Genomic DNA, 20,397 nt, shown 5'->3' on the forward strand with positions numbered 1-20,397 from the left:
GACACTAGCAAAGAAAGGCATTCTAGGAGCAGTTGGTCTGTTATTTTTCTCTATTAATTTATCATTTAAAAACTTGGTTAGGTATTTGAAGAAAACCTTAGCTGGATACCAGTTATCGGTGTTGTAAAAGAGTAATCTCATTGTGAAATTCAGACCAGCCAGAGGAGAGAGAATATGCCCTGTGGAAGAGTGTATATAAAGCGTTTACTTTAAAGTTAAAACTACAAAAGCTGTAAAAATTTGTCCCTAGTCCAGTAAAAGTCTTTTTTTCTAAAAAATTGAGGTGTTCTTAAAACCATCCGTATTACGTGACACTTCTATATCTAAAAAAGAGAGCTTATTATCATTTTCATAATCAATTATAAACTTGATATTAGGGCTAATTGGAAATTGTAAGAAGGAATCAGCCCTGTCTCTGTCTCGAAAAAGAATAAACGTATCATCAACGTAACGGCAGTAAAAGAGAGGATGATTAGCTAGAGGGCAATTGTCCAGCAACCGCTCCTCCAGTTCACACATGTGGTCTATTTATTTTCGTGTCCCAAATGTAGTTTGGGAAATTATGTCGGGGCCTCACGTAGGCTTCTTAAAGTCCGCATTGATTGCCACAGGGGGGTGAGTTAAAGAACAGGTGTCCGGTTGTCTTCACCAGAATTCTCGAACATTCGTGAACATTAAAAAAAAAATGCAAATTCAATATAGAATACAAACACTTTAAAGTCATTACACGGGCTTCTTCTCCTCAAGAGCTTGCTGTTTTCGAATACGCTTTCATAAAAAACAATAGTTCCAAAATTAAACAACCAAACTACCGCTACCCCTCTCTAACTGGCATAACTATGTTACTTGGAACCTTTCCTTCTTCTTCTGGTCACTCGTCTTCTCCCTTTTCACTTGATATGGTAATTTTCTTAGCATTGTAGTAGGTTTTCTATGAATTTTAATGTATGTTAGTTATTAGGATGAGTCTTTTTATTATATTTATGTGTATTAATCCTTTTTACAGCCGTGATGATGGATGGGGCTGGACCCCGAAACGTCGCTTAATAAAGCCTTTTTTAAACTTACCAGAAGACGTCTCCCTTGCTTCCTTGAGAATATATCTCGAACGACTGCTGTTTCCCCGTGATCTATCTATATATATATATATATATATATATAATATATATATATATATATAAAATATATATATATATATATATATATATATATATATATATATATATATATGTATATACATACAGTCCTCTTCTATATACATAGAGACATGTTCTATACATGGAGAAGCTTAATCTCTCTCTCTCTCTCTCTCTCTCTCTCTCTCTCTCTCTCTCTCTATATATATATATATATATATATATATATATATATATATATATTATATATATATCTCCAGGTTTTATGTCAACCCGCGCACTGGGGATCATACTACTATATAATCATATTATATTATAATCACATTATATTAAACTCAACACGAAATAACAACCACGAGAGCTTAGCGTAATGCGCCCGACCTCCTTTGTTGAGGGATATTCGCTGAAAGAATAAACGCTCCATTGAAAGATGAAAAGAAAGTTTAAATCTCACTCTTTGTACGAAAGGGGAAAGGTTTCATACTCCGGCTTTGTTCATTTTTTCAAAAAAATAAAATGGAAAAAGTGTTTTATATTTCCGAATGAAATCCGCTGTATTTTTTAATGAAAATCTGAGATAAAACATAAAATAGAAAAGTGTTTTATATTTCCGAATGATATCCGCTGTATGTTGGAATGAAAATCTGAGATAAAACATAAAATAGAAAAGTGTTTTATGTTTCTGAATGAAATCCGCTGTATTTTTGAATGAAAATCTGAGATAAAACATAAAATAGAAAAGTGTTTTATATTTCTGAATGAAATCCGGTGCTTTTTTTTATATTAAAAATGAGAAAAAAATAAAATAGAAAAGTGTTTTATATTTCTGAATGAAATCCGCTGTATTTTTTAATACAAATCTGAGATAAAACCAAACATTTCTAGGTGGGTTTTATAAAAAATGTCCACTTGCATCATAAAAAAATTATTGTTATAATTTTTTGAGGAGCAAATTAGAAATACAATCTACCACTTTTCTGTGTTTTGTACATATTTGGAACTTTGATCGTAAAAATATTATTTCTATAATTTTGGAATGTACGAATACAGCAATAAAATATCCCTTTGTAACAAAATAAATATAATTTTTTACCGTAAAATAATTACAATTTTTCTGTTTTGTACATAATTTCCACTGTTATTGTAAAAACATTTTTTGAACGTAAAATAATTCCACTTTATTTTACGTAAAATAATTTCACTGCTATTGTGAAAAAATGATTTTTTCCACCGTAAAATAATTTTCTGTTTTATACATGATTACCACAGTTATTGTAAAATGAAAATTATTATATTTACAATAAAAAAGTATATTTTCTAACAGTTCAGATTAACAAAATAAAAACATGCTAACAGGGCTGCTGTTAACATAGGCCACAACAGACGAACTCCTTGAAAAGGCAAAATAAATTTGACCTGTGGTACATAGGCGGTTGAATCGACAAGAATCTATGTACAGGAGACATAGTATTTTCCCCAAAATAACTTTCCTTTTGGATACTGACCACATTCCATCTTCAAACAGTATCTTCTGTACGATAATTTCATGGCCGAATGTATATAGGAGGTTGAAATCACAAGAATCTATGTACAGGAAAGACAGCCTTCTTCCCTGAGCCAAAATAAAAATAAAAAATTTCTTTGGGAATCTGGGCATCTTCCATCTTCAAACAGAAGGGCTTACATGAACCTTATGATAATTTTGTAACTTAAAGTACATAGGAGGTTGAAACCACAATAATCTATGTACAGGAAACATAGTCTTCCCCCCACCAAAAAAAAAACTTTCTTTTGCAAACTGGCCATCTTCCATCTTTAAAAGAGAAGGATTAAATTGGATAAACTTCAAGATAATATTATGGTCTAATGTACATAGGAGGCTGAAACCACGAGAATCTATGTACAGAAGACGGAGAGAAGCTTTAATCTTTAATGACTTCCAGCTTCCCTTTTCATATTCCCTTCGAATCCTAAGATGAATGAAAGTAAAGAACAAATTTTTATGAATGGGAAGACGTCCGGAGGTTGACAGGACTCAGGGGACACGCCCCCAAAAATAGCAACAGATGTCAATAACAGATGCAGCAGCAGCAGCAGCAGCAGCAGCTGCGGCAGAAGAAACAACCACATCAGGGCAAAGAACAGCAGAAACAACACACATCGACGAAACACCACTGACACGCAAACAGATTTTTTTTTTTAAACAGAAGAAACCAAGTCAACCGTACCAACGTCATTCTTAATCACCTGGAAAGCCTCTTATTTTTGTACGTACTATAGGTTTACAGGTGACTCTAGGTGTAATGCAATCCAGTAAATTGGACGTTGTTACAGCAAAGACTGTTACTTCCCTTGTGAGGAATAAGCTGGATTAAACACGGTTAGATTATTTACTATCATCACTTTCTCGTGATCTTTAAATGGAAAAATAAAGTCGACAGTAGTGTATATGTAGTAGACTTCTAAATACAGGTACCTTTCTGGCGAAAGCATCGACTCTCCAACAAACCTTTTTCGACGAGCCTTCTCCAACAAACCTCGACGATGGTTCTCCAACAATCCTCGACGAAGATTCTGCAACAAAACTCGACGAACCTTCTCCAACAAACCTTCTTCAATGAGCCTTCTCCAACAAACCCCAACGAACCTTCTCCAACAAACCTCGAAGGGTATTCTCCAAGAAACCTTCTCCAACAAACCTAGAAGGATATTCTCCAACAAACCTTCCTCAACGAACCTCGACGAGCCCTCTCCAACAAACATCGACGAATCTTCTCCAACAAATCCCAACGAACCTTCTCCAACAAACCTCGACGAAGAATCTGATACATTCTTGAACGAGCATTCTCCAACAAAGCCCAACGAACCTTCTCCAACAAACCTCGACGGAGATTATCCAACAAACCTTCTTCAACAACCCTTCTCCAACAAACCTCGACGAACCCTCTCTAACAAACCTTCTTCAACGAACCCTCTCCAACAAATCTCGACGAACCTTCTCCAACAAATCTTATTCAACGAACCCTCTCCAACAAACCTTCTTCAACGAACCCTCTCCAACAAACGTTCTCCAACGAACCCTCTTCAACAAACCTTCCCCAACGAACCTTCTACAACAAACCTTCTCCAACGAACCCTCTCCAACAAACCTTCTCCAATGAACCCTCTTCAACAAACCTTCTCCAACGAACCCTCTCCAACAAAACTTCTCCAACGAACCTTCTTCAACAAACCTTCTCCAACGAACCTTCTCCAACAAACCTCGACGAACCTTCTCCAACAAACCTTCTTTAACGAACCCTCTCCAGCAAACCTTCTCCAACGAACCTTCTCCAAAAAACCTTCTCCAACAACGAACGAACCTTTCTCCAACAAAACCTTCGACGAACCTCCAACAAACCTCGACGAACCTTCTCCAACAAACCTCGACGAACCTTCTCCAACAAACCTCGACGAACCTTCTCCAACAAACCTTCTCCAACGAACCCTCTTCAACAAACCTTCTTCAACGAACCTTCTCCAACAAACCTCGACGAACCTTCTCCAACGAACCTTCTCCAACAAACCTCGACGAACCTTCTCCAACAAACCCTCTTCAACGACCCTTCTCCAACGAATCCCCGGTCTTCGCCGGAGGAGAGCATCGCAACGACCAGTGCAGTTGTGGTGCCAAATGAGATATCGACGAGACGCATCGTAGCGTTACCAGGAACCCGGAGGAAGAGATTTATTGAAAGATTCATTGAAAGATTCACTTACAGGTTTATTCTGGTGAGGGGGGCGGGGGGGTGGGTGGGGGGGAAGATTGTGTGTTTCTGAGCAGCGACGGTTATACACACACATGTCAGGTGAAGCCCCGGGGGTCGGCCTGACTTGACCTAAGACGCCTTCTCCTTTAAGAGCTGTGTTCTCGCTCCCGGCTCGCCTTCAAGGGGGTGAGTTTTTTTTTTCCTAAGCGTTGCAAAAATCAAGGTCGTTTGCATACGATTACTACTATCGTTATCATTGTTATTTTGGTCTATCACAGTCTCCCTATTCTACTTTTTTTCTTTTCTTTATTTTATTTTTTTAAGCGGTGCAAAAGGCAAGGTCGTTTGCATACCCTAATCTGGACGGTTTTGAGAGAGAGAGAGAGAGAGAGTGAGAGAGAGAGAGAGAGAGAGAGAGAGAGAGAGAGAGAGAGAGAACCTAGGCAGTTTTTCCAATTAGATTTTGATGACTTTTCGTTAACAATATTTGACTCGATTGACTCTCGAGATACCAACCGTCCTAACTGTGTTTGCTTCAGAGAGGCACTTGAGATAATGATAATTAAGAAGATCAAATACTCCGATATTCCTCTTTTCCTTCTCAAGTATCTTTTCTGCATCTTCTTCTTCTTCTTCTTTCGTTTGAGATAAGGAATTGACTTTTTCCCTTTATACGAGACTTCAATTAAAAACCAGTGACAACATTAATCCATTGACATCATTCTCATGATCTGACATCTAGAATTGATATCCGCCCTCAAATCTCAAAAACTACTGAGGCTAGAGGGCTGCAAATTGGTATGTTAATCATCCACCTGCCAATCACCAAATATACCAAATTGCAGCCCTCTAGCCCCAGTAGTTTGTATTTTATTTAAGGTTAAAGTTAAGCCATAATCGTGCTTCCGGCAACGATACAGGAAAGGCCACCAGCAGGCCGTGGTTGAAGGCTCATGGGCCGCGGCTCATACCTTCTACCACTTTTACTCTTAGCTTGCAGAGGGACACTTGGCATTTAAGATTAAAAAAACTTTAACCCAATAATCATTATTTTCCTTATCATGAAAACGCAGCTTAGCTCTGTTGATCCAACAAACCTCAGATATCATACGATTCGTCAGTTCCTCAATCTCCTTTCTCATCCACAACCCCAAAAGGCTGTCAAAACCGCTTTATTCCTTTCTAAAAGAAAAAAAAAGCCTCTCGTATCTCAGAATAATTTACCCATTAGCCTTTCCATCAGCTCTAACTAGACGATATTATCTCAAAATAATTCGTAAGTATTATATGTTCAATTTATAGTCTGGCATTAGCTTTCTTCTTGAGGATGTCCTTCATAATTATTTCTCTAGGATTCTTTCATTATAATTTAGCATCAGCTTTCTTCTTATGGATGTTCTTCATAATTATTTCTCTAGGAATCTTCCACTATAATTTGGCATCAGATTTCTTCTTCTGGATGTTCTTCATAATCATTTTTCTAGGAATCTTCCACTATAATCTGGCATCAACTTCCCTCTTCGTTATTATTAGCTTTACCTACATCAATCTTACTCCTACGTTGTACCTGAACTTCAAATGACCTCATCTCCCCTCCCCACAACAAACAGCCCAGACTAATCTTATCATCCACGGTGGCAACGTTGCTTTATTCAGTTCTACCCCTTTGCATAAACAAATACGGAGAGCATTTTCCTGTTACCCTGGAGCTCCCACTGGAATGACTGGATGACATCTGGGTCCTCAGCTCTCTTCCAGTCCCCAGTCCATGATATTCCAGCTTTTACTAAATTCCTCTTCTCTGTTTTGAGTATTTACCTTTGGTCTTCGCGAATGTACATTTCTTGTTATCTGACAAAAATGTTCACTGGGGTGTAAATGATTGAGTGATAAGTAAATTAAGCGCAGTTCAAGTAGAAAAATTAATAACTGAAAAATTAAGCAGGATTCTTTGTAAGCAGGTAAATGACCGAATGGAAAATTAGCAGTTCTGTAAGTAGGCAAAAGATTATGTGAATTAAATTGGTATATTGGTTGCTTTGTAAGTAGGAAAATTACTGAAATGAAAATTAAATTAGCTTCTTTTCAGCAGTTAAATGACTGGATTAAAAATTAGATTACTTATTTGTAAGTAGGAAAATGGCTGAATGAAGCATTGAATTAGTTTTGTAAGTAGGTGAATGAGTGAACGAAAACTGGAATGAGTTGCTTTGTAAGTAGGTGAATTACTGAAAATTAAGTTAGCTTCTTTGTAAGTAATGAATGACTGAATGAAGAATTGAATTAGCTTTTTTGTAAGTGTGAAAATGACTGAATGAAAAATCAAATTAGTTTTGTAAGTAGAAGATGATGGAATGAAAAATGATTTGAGTTGCTTTGTAAGTAGATGAATGACCGAATAGAGAATTAATTTAGCTTCTTCGTAAGTAGGTGAATAACTGAATGAAAAATTAAGTTAGTGTTGTAGGTAAGAAAATGATGGAATGATGGAATGAAAAATGAATTAAATGGCTCTGAAACTAGGAAAATTATTGAATGAAAAATTAAATACGGTTTTTAGCAAAGTTAACGAACCCATGTACGCCAACATTCGAATAATTAAATAAATAAAACAGAAAACAAAGAATAGCAAAGACGACATTGAAAGAATATAAGAAATAATAAAGAAAATAATGACGTCAAAGGCTAAGGACAAGATGAAATGACCTACAAAAAGATAACAAGATAAAAAAAAAAATTAAGTAAAAAATCGAATAAAAACAAAAACAAAACTTTTTCCAAACTGAGGTGAGACGAAGTTTATTTTTTCTTTTTTTTTGAAATACCGTCAAAGTCTTGCAAAACAATTAACTTTCTTTCGCAAGTTTGGCAGTCGGGAGGAAAATAGAGGTTAATGGACTTTCGAGAAATTAATTGTGAAAAAGACGGACTCATTTTTATTTTTCTTTATTTTTACCCTGCTCACTTCTCATAATCGATATTTCTATGTTGATATTCTTTTATATTTATATATATATATATATATTAATATATTATATATTGTATATTATATTATAATAATATAATATAATATTATATATATATATATGTTATATATATTATATATATACAATATATATATTATATCTAATAACATATATAATGTATATAGAATTTAATATAAAAGATATATATTAAATATATATATATATATAATAATATAATATATTATATATATATATATCATATATATACAGTATATAATATATATACTATAGTATATATATAATATGCATATATATATCGTATAATATTATATGCATATATATGTATATTTATATATATATATATACCTATATATATATATCTTATTATGCTTATATGTGATATATAATATATATATATATATATACTATATCTTATATGCATAAATATGTAATATAGATATATATTATATATATATATATATAGATATATATAGATATATATATCTACTATCTATTGATGGTCGAAAAGCTTTAATCCTATACAAGTAATATATATTTTAAACTACAGAGGAATTTACTTCATTGTGGATTGTATCCCCATTTACTTAGAGGTACGACATAGTACCTGGCTTCTGCATATATATATATATATATATATGAATATATTATATATATACTAAATATTTATTATAAATATATTATTGTATATAGTAGATAATAAATATTTATATAAATTAAATATAATATATATAATATGATATATATCTATATATATATATATCTATAGTATATATATATATATATATTATATATTATAAATCAATTCAACACTGTTGTTCAGAGGCCAAATTCAGCAACAAAACGTCTGTCTCCTCGACGACAGCTCAGGAACTTCTGGGAATCCAAAACAACAACACGTCAGAGTCTAGGAAGAGCGATCACTCTCCTCCAATGTTGTTTGGAGGACCTGTTGCTGCTCTTGACAACGGCGGCTGTGAAACACAAACACTCAAGGGCGGATGAGATGACGGTTTGCTTTTGGTTCTATGTGATCAAGTCTTCAAAAAAACGAAGAGAGCCTCTGGAAATGTAGTATAGGTCTTGTGAGACAGAAAAAGCATGTAGTTGAAGATGGCTGCACCAAAAAACCCAGAGTGGTTCTGGAAATGTAGGCCTAGTTGCGCAGAAGAAGCGAGTGGTTATATTTAGAAAGCTGCTTCGAAATGGGAAAAGCTGTTCTGGCGAGCAGTTAAAAGAAGGCTGCATCAAATAAAAAAAAAACAAAAAAAAAAACAAGCGGTTCTGGAAATGTAATTAAAAGAAGCCTGCATCAAATAAAGAAAACCAAGTGGTTCTGGAAATGTACTAGGCCGAGTGGAACATGGGCGGCGAGTGATTACAGAATGCTGCATTAAAATAAAAAATACGAAAAGTGTTTCTGTAAATGTAACCTAGTTGAACAGATGAGGCGAGTGGTTAAAGAAGGCTACACTAAAAAAGGAAGACTTAAGGAATCGTAGATCTAGTGGGACAGGAGGAGGAGTGACTTCCTTAGTCGCAAATGAAGGAAAAGTTCTGCAAGATGGCAAGCCTTCCCCCCCACGAGAACTCCCTCCATCTCTTTCTTCCTTTCTGCAGACACTCCTCCTCCTCTCGTTCTCCCGCGCCTTCAGCCAAAAGAAATGGACAGCCATCTTTCCATATTATAAGATCCCCCACACCCATAAAACCTATTTTGAACCATTCGACCCCGTCGCTGGCGAGCCATTGTGGTTCGTATGGCCCCCTGACGTAGAGACCAGTGTCGCCTGTATGTCGTGATTATTGGCGTACTCGATATTGATTAGGATTTAGGATAAGGTGAATGATGAATTACATTTGAGGAAGAGACTGACAGATGGCACGGAATCTGTCACACACACACACACACACACACACACCACACAACACAGAGAGAGAGAGAGAGAGAGAGAGAGAGAGAGAGAGAGAGAGAGAGAGACCAAAAAATCCAATCCAATAATTAAATGAGCCACGGCAATTAATTACTTTTCCAAAGGCCATGACTTAGAAAAGGCTCTACCCATCACATAAGTAAAAAATGCTTCTCGGCGCAACGGAGTTTTCTGTACGTCGTATGATCAAGGCCACCGAAAATAGATCGATCTTTCGGTGATCTAGATATAATGCTGTATGAGCCGGAGCCGCGGCCCATGAAACTCTCAGCCGGCCGTTTTTTTTTTTTTTGGTGGCCTGGCTAAAACCTTTAACCTTAAATAGGAAATCTAAAACTACTGAGGCTAGAGGGTTGCAATTTGCTATGTTTGATGGTTGGAGGGTGGATGACCAACGTACCGATTTGCAGCCCTCTAGCCTCAGTGGTTTTTAAGGTCTGACGTCGGATTATCTTTTCAAAAAACTAAAAGCGTTGAATGTACATTAAATTTTATATACTATGAAACTTTAAAATATTACGGGCAATTTCATGTTCTAAACTTAATAATATGTTGTTGAAAGCCTTAACAAAGCAAGTGTTGAGTGAGTATCAAACTTTACATACTATACTATCTAGATTTAATATAAAGGAATTTTTATGTACTAAATACACTTAATATCACAGTGACTGTCAAGACTCTATTTGATTTCATAAATACATTTCCTCAGTTTATGGCCCCCTGCATTCTACAACAAGGGGTCACTGCTCCCCAGATTGGGAACCACTGATGTAATGGATGTAACAGATACCATGCTTATAATACTTTACTTTTCGACATGTTATGACAGCCACAAAAACACAGTCAACACATTTAATCGTGAAAACTATATCATGTTCCACTTTTCGACCTGACACGAAAGCCACAAAATAAAAAAAAATAAAAAAAAAAAAAAAAAAGGGGCAAAAAAAAAAAAAAAAAAAAAAAAACTGTGGGAAAGGGAGAGAGAGCAGAGAGCGATACGAGAGAGAGAGAGAGAGAGAGAGAGAGAGAGAGAGAGAATGTTGCTCCTTTCTAATAAAAATCACTCCATAATCCGCCCTTTCCGACCCCAATTTATGCTGCCTGGTTGCTGGGAGATAGATTTGATGGGAGAAAAAATATATATATAAAAAAAGGAGCGTTGGAGGGCTCTCTCTCTCTCTCTCTCTCTCTCCGCGATATACACATGACTTTCGCTCGTAAGGTACTCAAATATTTTTTTGGGGGGAAGTGGTCCAATTTTTCTAGGAAAAACAGATGAAAGATTCAGCTGTGTGCTACCGGTTTTACTGGCAGAGTTTGGTAAGGTAGTGATTTTATATATATCATACATATATATATATATATATATATATATATATATATATATATATATATATTATATATACATACATACATATATACATATATACATATATATATATATATATATACTATATATACATATATTTTTGTGCACATACACATCACATAACCGCACATACAATTACATTGTTTTTTCTCTAATCCCACCCTGGCTAACAAATATATATATATATATATATATATATATATATATATATATATATATATATATATACACACATACATAACGTATGTGTAAATATACATTACATGTATACACGTATATGGACGATGTATAACAGGTTTCAGAAGGTACGTATTTTTATGCGAATACGCTGGTTCCCGTCACTATAGTCCCAAGTCTACGATCGTCATATATAAAACAATCAGTAGCAATTATACTCTGTTTTTTTATCTGTCCATCCGCCTGTGGTGTTTGCGCATGGTAACACTGTGTCCAGGGCTTTAAATAATATCCTATTTCGAATTTTAACGGTGTAATTCGCATAAAGTAAATTATTAAAACACTTTTCAGTTGCAAATGTACACCCAGATATCCTTTTATTTACCTAAAACTTACACAGCGTAACTATTTAAAGCCCGGGGCGCAGTGTTACCATGCGAAAACACCACAGCCAACGTGTGGATTACATTCCTGCTTTACAAAAGACAATTATATATTAACCTTCGACTTAATAACCACTTTGCATACCAATATCCATCTTGAAAAATATACGACCCTCAGCAAGGGCGAGCTACCAGAGAGAGAGAGAGAGGGGCGAGCTACCAGAGAGAGAGAGAGAGAGAGAGAGAGAGAGAGAGAGAGAGAGAGAGAGACTCAATTACTCTCCCTTAAGCGGGGCTATAATGCCGTCTAGGGAACACCCGCTCGTCTCAAATAATTCAGCTCCATTTCCCGCCAAGATGAATAATTGGCAAGCCGAGGTACCTCGTTTATGCCATCACCACGTTATTTAAGGAGAAAGGGACAGATAAAGGGCCCATGAAAGGGAAATGACGCCGGTCGACGAGCCATGAATGATTGGAGGAATTGTTCTCGTCGTAATGGCAACTGGTTCGAGCCGTTGCTGGTATCAAGGCGCCATGCTGCTCTGCTGGTCTCTGTGAATGCGTTAACGGAATCACTGGATGATTAGAGAGGCGAATGCGTGGGAGGGTGATATGAGAGGGATGGATGAATGGAGAGGTGATTGAGGTGAAAGGATGGAAGTGGGTAAAAGGAAGTTTCAAAAACAGCCGTGAAGGAATGGGGGGAAAAAAGACTGGTGGTTAGGGGCAGCACAAACAGGGTTAGGCCGATAAGAACCTGTTTGGAAGAGCATCCCTAGGCTATATTTAACTCCAAGTTTTCCTTTATATGCTCTACTTAAGTCTTTTCTACCTACTTAAGTCTTTCCTCACCTACTTAAGTCTTTTCCTACCAAACGCATTGGTGAAAACTTCAGTTAGCTTTTACCTCCTCCTCCAACTGCACTAAATTCCATTTTCACTCCTCATGTGTTTGCGTGGCATTTAGACTCATACGTTCCAGCTGCAGATAATTGAAAGTTTAAATGACGGTAGCTCAGCCCATCAAAGGATCACAAATCCTCTGATGAAAGGGCAATCAAACAACGCATGGTAATTGAAAAAGTAGAACTGAAAAGTAATGAGAAAAATGAAATACAAAGCCTCTACAATCAAATTTGAAGCTGGTGGCATTTGCCAGCGAGATGTAGTAGGCCTATGTCTGTGAGATTTTTGTGACAGACTACGTACGAGCGGGTCACAGCAAAATTAGAGGCTTTAATGCATCTGAATTCCAACAGGTGAAAGAAACTCATGCTAAACAGAAGGAGAAACCTCTGAAAAGATAAGCTACTGCTGCTTCAGGGCAGTGACCCTTTCCACAGAGAGTAGTATAGTGGTGACCGAAGTCACTGAACTGCCCATTGGCCAACTGTGGTTGTAACTAAGAACTTCTAAGTTGTCACATAGTCCTTAGCCGAACCTGAAGTCCTTCTTACTCGAACAACAAGGACTTCATCCTTGTTGTAGAGGAAAACTTGCAGGAGATCAGGATAGTATATTCTCCAGTGACGGGATAGAAGTGTTTGAACATGAGTGAACCCAGTGCATAGAATCTTAGGGAAGCAGGGTAAAATAAAAAATAAAAATGGCCTCTCCAATGAGATGCGTGCCGGGTAAGGCCGAGGACTTTTACAAATACATAATATATGCATTCTGAAATCAAGAATGACACCTGGGTCCCTAAATAAATTCCATGTAGTTAACGTGAAACCGCCAACGAAAGACATTCATATCCGCTTAGTAATCAATACCTAGTATGACTAGACCTATGTAGTATATATTATCAACATTTCTAGACTAACCCCTCACTCACTCGCATTTCCTCTCTTTCTCTTTTCCAGGGACGACTTGGTAGGAGGTGGAGGAGGAGCAGCGGACTCCATGTTGGGAGTCGGAGAGAGAGAGAGATACCAGGTTGGAGTTTATTCAAGTCGCCCGTAATCTCTCGCTAAAGCCCTCTCCGATGCGTTGGCCAGTCAGCCGCCATTCTGGATCTAAATGAGACTGGAAGGATGAAGAGAGCTTGAGCAAGTAGAGGGAAAACGCAAGAGAGAGAGAGGAAGAGAAAGAGAAAAAGATAAAGAGAGAGAGCGGGCTCCTAACTATTAAAGAAGTATTCTTGCTAATCTTCTCCCAGTTCACCCACCAACAATCTTTCCTCCCCAACTTAACCTACCACCTCCCCTATTACCGGTGACTTTTGGACAGTATTTCTTCTTCTTCTTCTTCTTCTTCTTCTTCTTCTTCTTCTTCTTCTTCTTCTTCTTCAGAGTGAATATTCGGGTACATTACTCCACCGTCGCTCCCAACTTTGGCCATTAAGGTAAGCGCTAAGTTTCCTTCCCACTTTCCAAAGTAGTTTCCACTTTGCTCTTTCCAGCGACAGTTTGACCTTTATCATTTAGAAGGCTTCGTGTGTCATAAGGAACACACACACACACACACGCACAAACACACAAACATATATATATATATATATATATATATATATATATACATAAATATATTATATATATATATATATATATATATATATATATATATATATATATATATTACATAAGTGTGTGGCGTATGTATGTGCATATATATATACTTATAGAGTAGATAGATACATACATACATATATATTATATATATATATATTATATATGCAGGTAACATACACATAACCGCACAAAAACAATAAAAAAAATCACCTACCGCAATAACACATACTTATACATACGTACACACACAACCAACAAGATTCATCTAAGACCAAACCAATTTGGGGGGGGCGGGGGGGGGGACAGGGGAGGGGGGGTTATGGAGACAGCTTCAAGGAAACGTACTACAGTCGTTTTCCCCATAAGCAAACGTACGGAAGGAAAGCTAATAAAAACCTTGAGACACTTTTAATTAACTTTCACGAAGGAAAACTTTTTTTTTTTTTACCTTTGGGAGACTTTGGATACAATAGGAGAAAAAAATCGTCCAAGAGTTAATTAGAATTTTGAATTTTCTTTTTTCTTTTTTACGAGGGTGCCAAAACAGGCCAGGATTTTTTGTTCTTGGTGACTAAGTAAAAAAACAGGTCGGGTCAGGAATTTTTAAAAATTTTCTTGGTGAATAATTATTTTAAAAAACAGGTCAAGTCAGGGAGTTCTTTTTTTTGTGGTGAATAAGTATTTTAAAAACAGGTCAGGAATTTTTTTTTTCTGGGTGAATAAATAAAAACAGGTCAGGTCAGGACATTCTTTTAATTTTCTTGGTGAATAAGTAAAAAGCAGGTCAGGTCAGGTCAGGTCAGGAATGTTTTCATTGGTGAATAGGTAAAAAACAGGTCAGGTCAGGAATTTCTTTTTCAATTTCTTGGTGAATAAGTAAACAACAGGTCAGGTCAGGTCAGGTCAGGAATTTTTTTTCCTTTTCATTGGTGAATAAGTAAAAAAACTGATCAGGTCAGGAATTTAATTTTTCTTGGTGAATAAGTAACTCTTGCACCATCAAACTCTCTCCTTTTCCAATATATTAACTTTTCACATCGAACACAGAATACGAATTAAGGCCACAGGCCAAGCGCTGGGACCTATGAGGTTACTCAGCACTGCAATGCAAATGGACAGTTAAGTTAAGCATAGCTTAGTTTAACTAGACCACTTTGAGCTGATTAACAGCGCTCCAAGGGCTGACCCGAAGGAATAAATTTTCATTCACGTGGATAGGAAGCAATTGGTTACTGGCAACGGTACCTACAGCTTGTTGTGGGATCGAACCACATTATGTCGATAAACGAATTTCTAATCACCAGAAATAGATCCTACCCATGTGAACTCTCTCAAGAGAGACTGAGAGTTTCCTTCCAGCCCTGTGATTGGCTTATCAACAGCCAATCAGGAGCGTCGTAAGGGACTGGCCTAGACATCAAATGCACGGTTGATGTGAATCTATTATAGCAGCAAGACAGCGCCCTTTGTGCCTGTCCACGAGGACGCCTGAGAGGTTAATGCTAAGCTAATCACCCGTCAGTCAGAGGCTGATGACCGATCTCCAAGGGGAGAGCTTTGCAGGGATAAGGGAGGTGAGGAGAGTTTTGTAGGGATATGAGAGGTGAGAAGAGCTTTGTAGTGGCACGGGAGATGAGGCGAGACTTGCAGGAACGAGGGAGGTAAACAAAGTTATTATAATTATTCTGTCATTTTTCACAGTTAATCCACTTTCCAGTCTTTAAAAATGGAAAGAAACACATCATTCATTATCCATTGTACAATCGTCTACGATAGATATGACGTCACAAATTCAATTAAGGAGATGAAATCAAACTTATACAATCGAATTACTCAACATAATTCACGTAACGTCCAACTATCTCCATCTTCAATAACTTTACACCACGCAATTTCCCTTCCCATTAAAATCAAAGGGGGAAAAACGTCAAATATTCCAGGATTCCATCTCTTCAAATCTCACCAGTTTGATGACCTAGGCTGTCGAAGACGTCAAAAAAATTATTTAAATTACAAAAGGCCGGAGGCTGGATCTGCAAAGACTCGTATCTGAGTTATACCCGAGTCGAGTCGCAGCCACCGGGAATATAATCAATTACGGACAAAATTGAAAGTCCCGGTCTGGGAAAAGTGGTCAATTTCCACGTGTGTGATAATTATGAGCCTAATTTACTTTTCTTTTAAGGTCCTGAAAGTATAGGGAATTCAGAGGTGAGAAAATGTGATAAAAGATTGAAGGTTGAGGACATGATGTAAATTTTTGCTAGCTATGCTGAATGGCGATTATATATGAAGTGGTTCTGGACTATTAAAAATGTTATTACAGAGAGAGAGAGAGAGAGAGAGAGAGAGAGAGAGAGAGAGATAGAGATATTATTTCTAATATAAAATACAGCTTATCTATTTCAATTTCCATTTCATCTTCCCGTTCTTTCTATCTTTCAACTCATTTTTCTCTTACCAGTTTCTTTTTTCTCCTTCCCACTTCGTTTATCTTATCTTCTCACTCCATTTCTTTTCCCCCCAACACTTTTTAGCTGTCCACTCTTTTTAATCTTCCCACACTTTTTATCTTCCAATTCCTTTTATCTTCTTACTTTGATGATCTTCCCACTCCATTTATCTTCCCACTCCGTTTATCTTCCCACTCCATTTATCTTCCCACTCCGTTTATCTTTCCACTCCATTTATCTTCCCACTCCGTTTATCTTCCCACTCCGTTTATCTTTCCACTCCATTTATCTTCCCAGTACGTTTATCTTCCCACTACGTTTATCTTCCCACTACGTTTATCTTTCCACTCCTTTTACCTCCCCATTCTTTTTATCTTCCCACTCCTATGTCTTCCTACTCCTTTTATCTTCCTACTTCTTTTATCTTTCCACCCTTTTTATCTTATCTTCCCACTCATTTTATCTTCCCACTCCGTTTATCTTCCCACTCATTTTATCTTCCCACTCCGTTTATCTTCCCACTCATTTTATCTTCCCACTCCGTTTATCTTCCCACTCATTTTATCTTCCCACTCCGTTTATCTTCCCACTCATTTTATCTTCCCACTCCGTTTATCTTCCCACTCATTTTATCTTGCTACTCCATTCATCTTCCCATTTTGTTGATCTTCTCACTCCTCTTATCCTCATAGTCCTTTTATCTTTCCACCTTTTTTATCTTTTTATCCTCCCACTCCATTTAACTTTCCACTCCATTCACCTTCCCACTTTGTTCATCTTCCTACTCCTCTTATCTACCCACTCCTTTTGCCTTCCCACTCCTTTTATCTTCCCACTCCCTTTATCTTCCCACTCCTTTTATCTTCCCACACCTCTTATCTTCATACTCCTTTTATCTTTCCACCCTTATCTTTCGACCCTTTTTATCTTCCCTCTCCGTTTATCTTCCCACTCCGTTTATCTTCCTTTTATCTTCCACTATGTTTATCTTCCCACTCCTCTTATCTTCATACTCCTTTTATTTTTCCACCCTTTTTAGCTTTTATTCTTTCCGCCCATTTTATCTTCCCACTCCGTTTATCTCCCCACTCCTTATATCTTCCCCTTTCAGTTTCACAACCGGACGAGACAGGACCTGATAGGGTGCCTGTCTCATCTGCGTCTTACTCGAAAATGACAACAGGCAGAAAAAAAACCAACTATTTTATTCAACTCAAACAGAACTACGAAAGGAAACGGGTTTGGGGGGGAAATGAGAGAAAAAAAAAATTAGGTATAAAAATTGGGTGAGAATATCGAGGAAAGACGTAAAAGCGGAAAAGAATAAAGAGCGGAGGGTGGAAATAAAAGAGAGAGAAGAAAAAATATGTCATCTGCATCGACTGAGGAAATAACAGTTGAAAGAAAAATATTGTCGAAAAGATATTCCGAAGATGGGGACGAAATAAATCACTAGACACAGCAAGAGAAAGACAATAAAAAAAAACTTAAGAACTTAAGAAACGGAAAATGGAGTAGAGTGAATGATGATTATATTTCAAGGATAAACCACATCATTTTTAAGTTGAAAAATTCATTTAAAATGGAAAAATAAAAACAAAAAATATAATCAATCAAAAAAATTAATCTAAAAATGCCATAAGGCATTAATCTAAAATGGAAAAAAATTAAAAATGATTCTAAAAATGCCATAAGACATTAATCTGAAATGGAAAAAAAAATAAATAAAAAAATTAATTTACAAATGCCATAAGGCAATAAACAAATGCCAAAGGAAGTTAATTAATGTCAGCTAAGTGTATGAGTTTGCTTCAGGTATATAAAAGCCATGATGAATAATTCATAAAACCTAGAGAGAGAGAGAGAGAGAGAGAGAGAGAGAGAGAGAGAGAATGTGTTTGTGTGTAAGCGCAATCGAGATTTCTGTACAGCGAATAAATGCTGTATGAGCCGCGGCCCTTGAAACATTCAGCCTCAGCCGGGTGGTGGACTGTCCTATAGAATTGCCATGCACGATCATGCCTAGCTTGAACCTTCATTAAAATTAAAACTACAGAGGCTAGAGGGCTGCAATTTGGTACGTTTGATGATTGGAGGGTGGATGATCAACATGCCAATTTGCAGCTCTCTAGCCTCAGTAGTTTTTTAAGATCTGAGGGCGGACAGAAAAAAAAAGTGTCGACAGACAGACAAATAGCCCTCTCAATAGCTTTCTACGGACAGACAAATAGCCCTCTCAATAGCTTTCTAAGGACAGACAAATAGCCCTCTCAATAGCTTTCTACGGACAGACAAATAGCCCTCTCAATAGCTTTCTAAGGACAGACAAATAGCCCTCTCAATAGCTTTCTACGGACAGACAAATAGCCATCTCAATAGCTTTCTACGGACAGACAAATAGCCATCTCAATAGCTTTCTAAGGACAGACAAATAGCCATCTCAATAGCTTTCTAAGGACAGACAAATAGCCATCTCAATAGCTTTCTAAGGACAGACAAATAGCATCTCAATAGCTTTCTAAGGACAGACAAATAGCCCTCTCAATAGCTTTCTAAGGACAGACAAATAGCCATCTCAATAGCTTTCTACGGACAGACAAATAGCCATCTCAATAGCTTTCTACGGACAGACAAATAGCCATCGTAATAGCTTTCTTACAGACAGACAATAGGCATTCTCAATAGCTTTCTAAGGACAGGACAAATAGCCACTCTACAGACAGACAAAATAGCCATCTCAATAGCTTTCTAAGGACAGACAATAGGCCCTCTCAAATAGCTTTCTAAGGACAGACAAAATATCCTTTCTTAATAGCTTTTACAGACAGGACAAATAGCCATCTCAATAGCTTTCTAAGGACAGACAAATAGCCATCTCAATAGCTTTCTAAGGACAGACAAATAGCCATCTCAATAGCTTTCTACGGACAGACAAATAGCCATCTCAATAGCTTTCTACGGACAGACAAATAGCCCATACTCAATAGCTTTAATAAGGACACAGACAAATAGCCATCTTAATAGCTTTAACTAAGGACAGACAAATATAGCCATCTTAAATAGCTTAGCTAAGGTACAGACCAAATAGCCATCTCAATAGCTTTCTAAGGACAGACAAATAGCCATCTCAATAGCTTTCTAAGGACAGACAAATAGCCCTCTCAATAGCTTTCTACGGACAGACAAATAGCCATCTCAATAGCTTTCTAAGGACCAGGACAAATAGCCCTTCTCAATAACTTTCTACGGACAGACAAAATAGCCCTCTCAATAGCTTTCTAAGGACAGACAGAATAGCCCTCTCAATAGACTTTTCTAAGGACAGACAAATAGCCCTCTCAACTAAGCTTTCTAAGGACCAGACATAGCTCCTCTCAATAGCTTTCTAAGGACAGGACATATTAGGCATCTCAATAGCTTTCTACGGACCAGACATATAGGCATCTCAATAGTTTTCTAAGGACAGACAAATAGCCCTTTCTTCAATAGCTTTCTAAGGGACAGATATATAAGCCCTCTCAATAGCTTTTCTAAGGACAGACATATAGGCATCTCAATAGCTTTTGCTACGGACAGACAAATAGCTCTCAATAGCTTTCTAAGGACAGGACAAAGACAAATAGCCCTCTCAATAGCTTTCTAAGGACAGACAAATAGCACTCTCAATAGCTTTCTAAGGACAGACAAATAGCCCTC

General features: G+C 37.0%; 1 protein-coding gene across 2 annotated transcripts in view; it reads left to right on the forward strand.

Annotated features, from left to right (window-relative positions):
* The window catches only part of LOC135207575 (serine/arginine repetitive matrix protein 2-like), a 180,213-nt gene that overhangs the window by 69,560 nt on the left and 90,256 nt on the right, over positions 1-20,397 (forward strand). Inside the window, exon 2 of one of the 2 annotated variants that reach the window (XM_064239420.1) lies at positions 13,601-14,082. The exons of the other annotated variant lie outside the window; for it this stretch is intronic. The gene's annotated coding sequence lies outside the window, so the exon portion shown is untranslated. The remainder of the gene's footprint in view (positions 1-13,600; positions 14,083-20,397) is intronic. 2 annotated transcript variants of the gene reach the window in all.

The sequence above is a fragment of the Macrobrachium nipponense genome, chromosome 32 (genome assembly GCF_015104395.2).
Source record: "Macrobrachium nipponense isolate FS-2020 chromosome 32, ASM1510439v2, whole genome shotgun sequence".
NCBI classification, from domain to species: Eukaryota; Metazoa; Arthropoda; class Malacostraca; order Decapoda; family Palaemonidae; genus Macrobrachium; species Macrobrachium nipponense.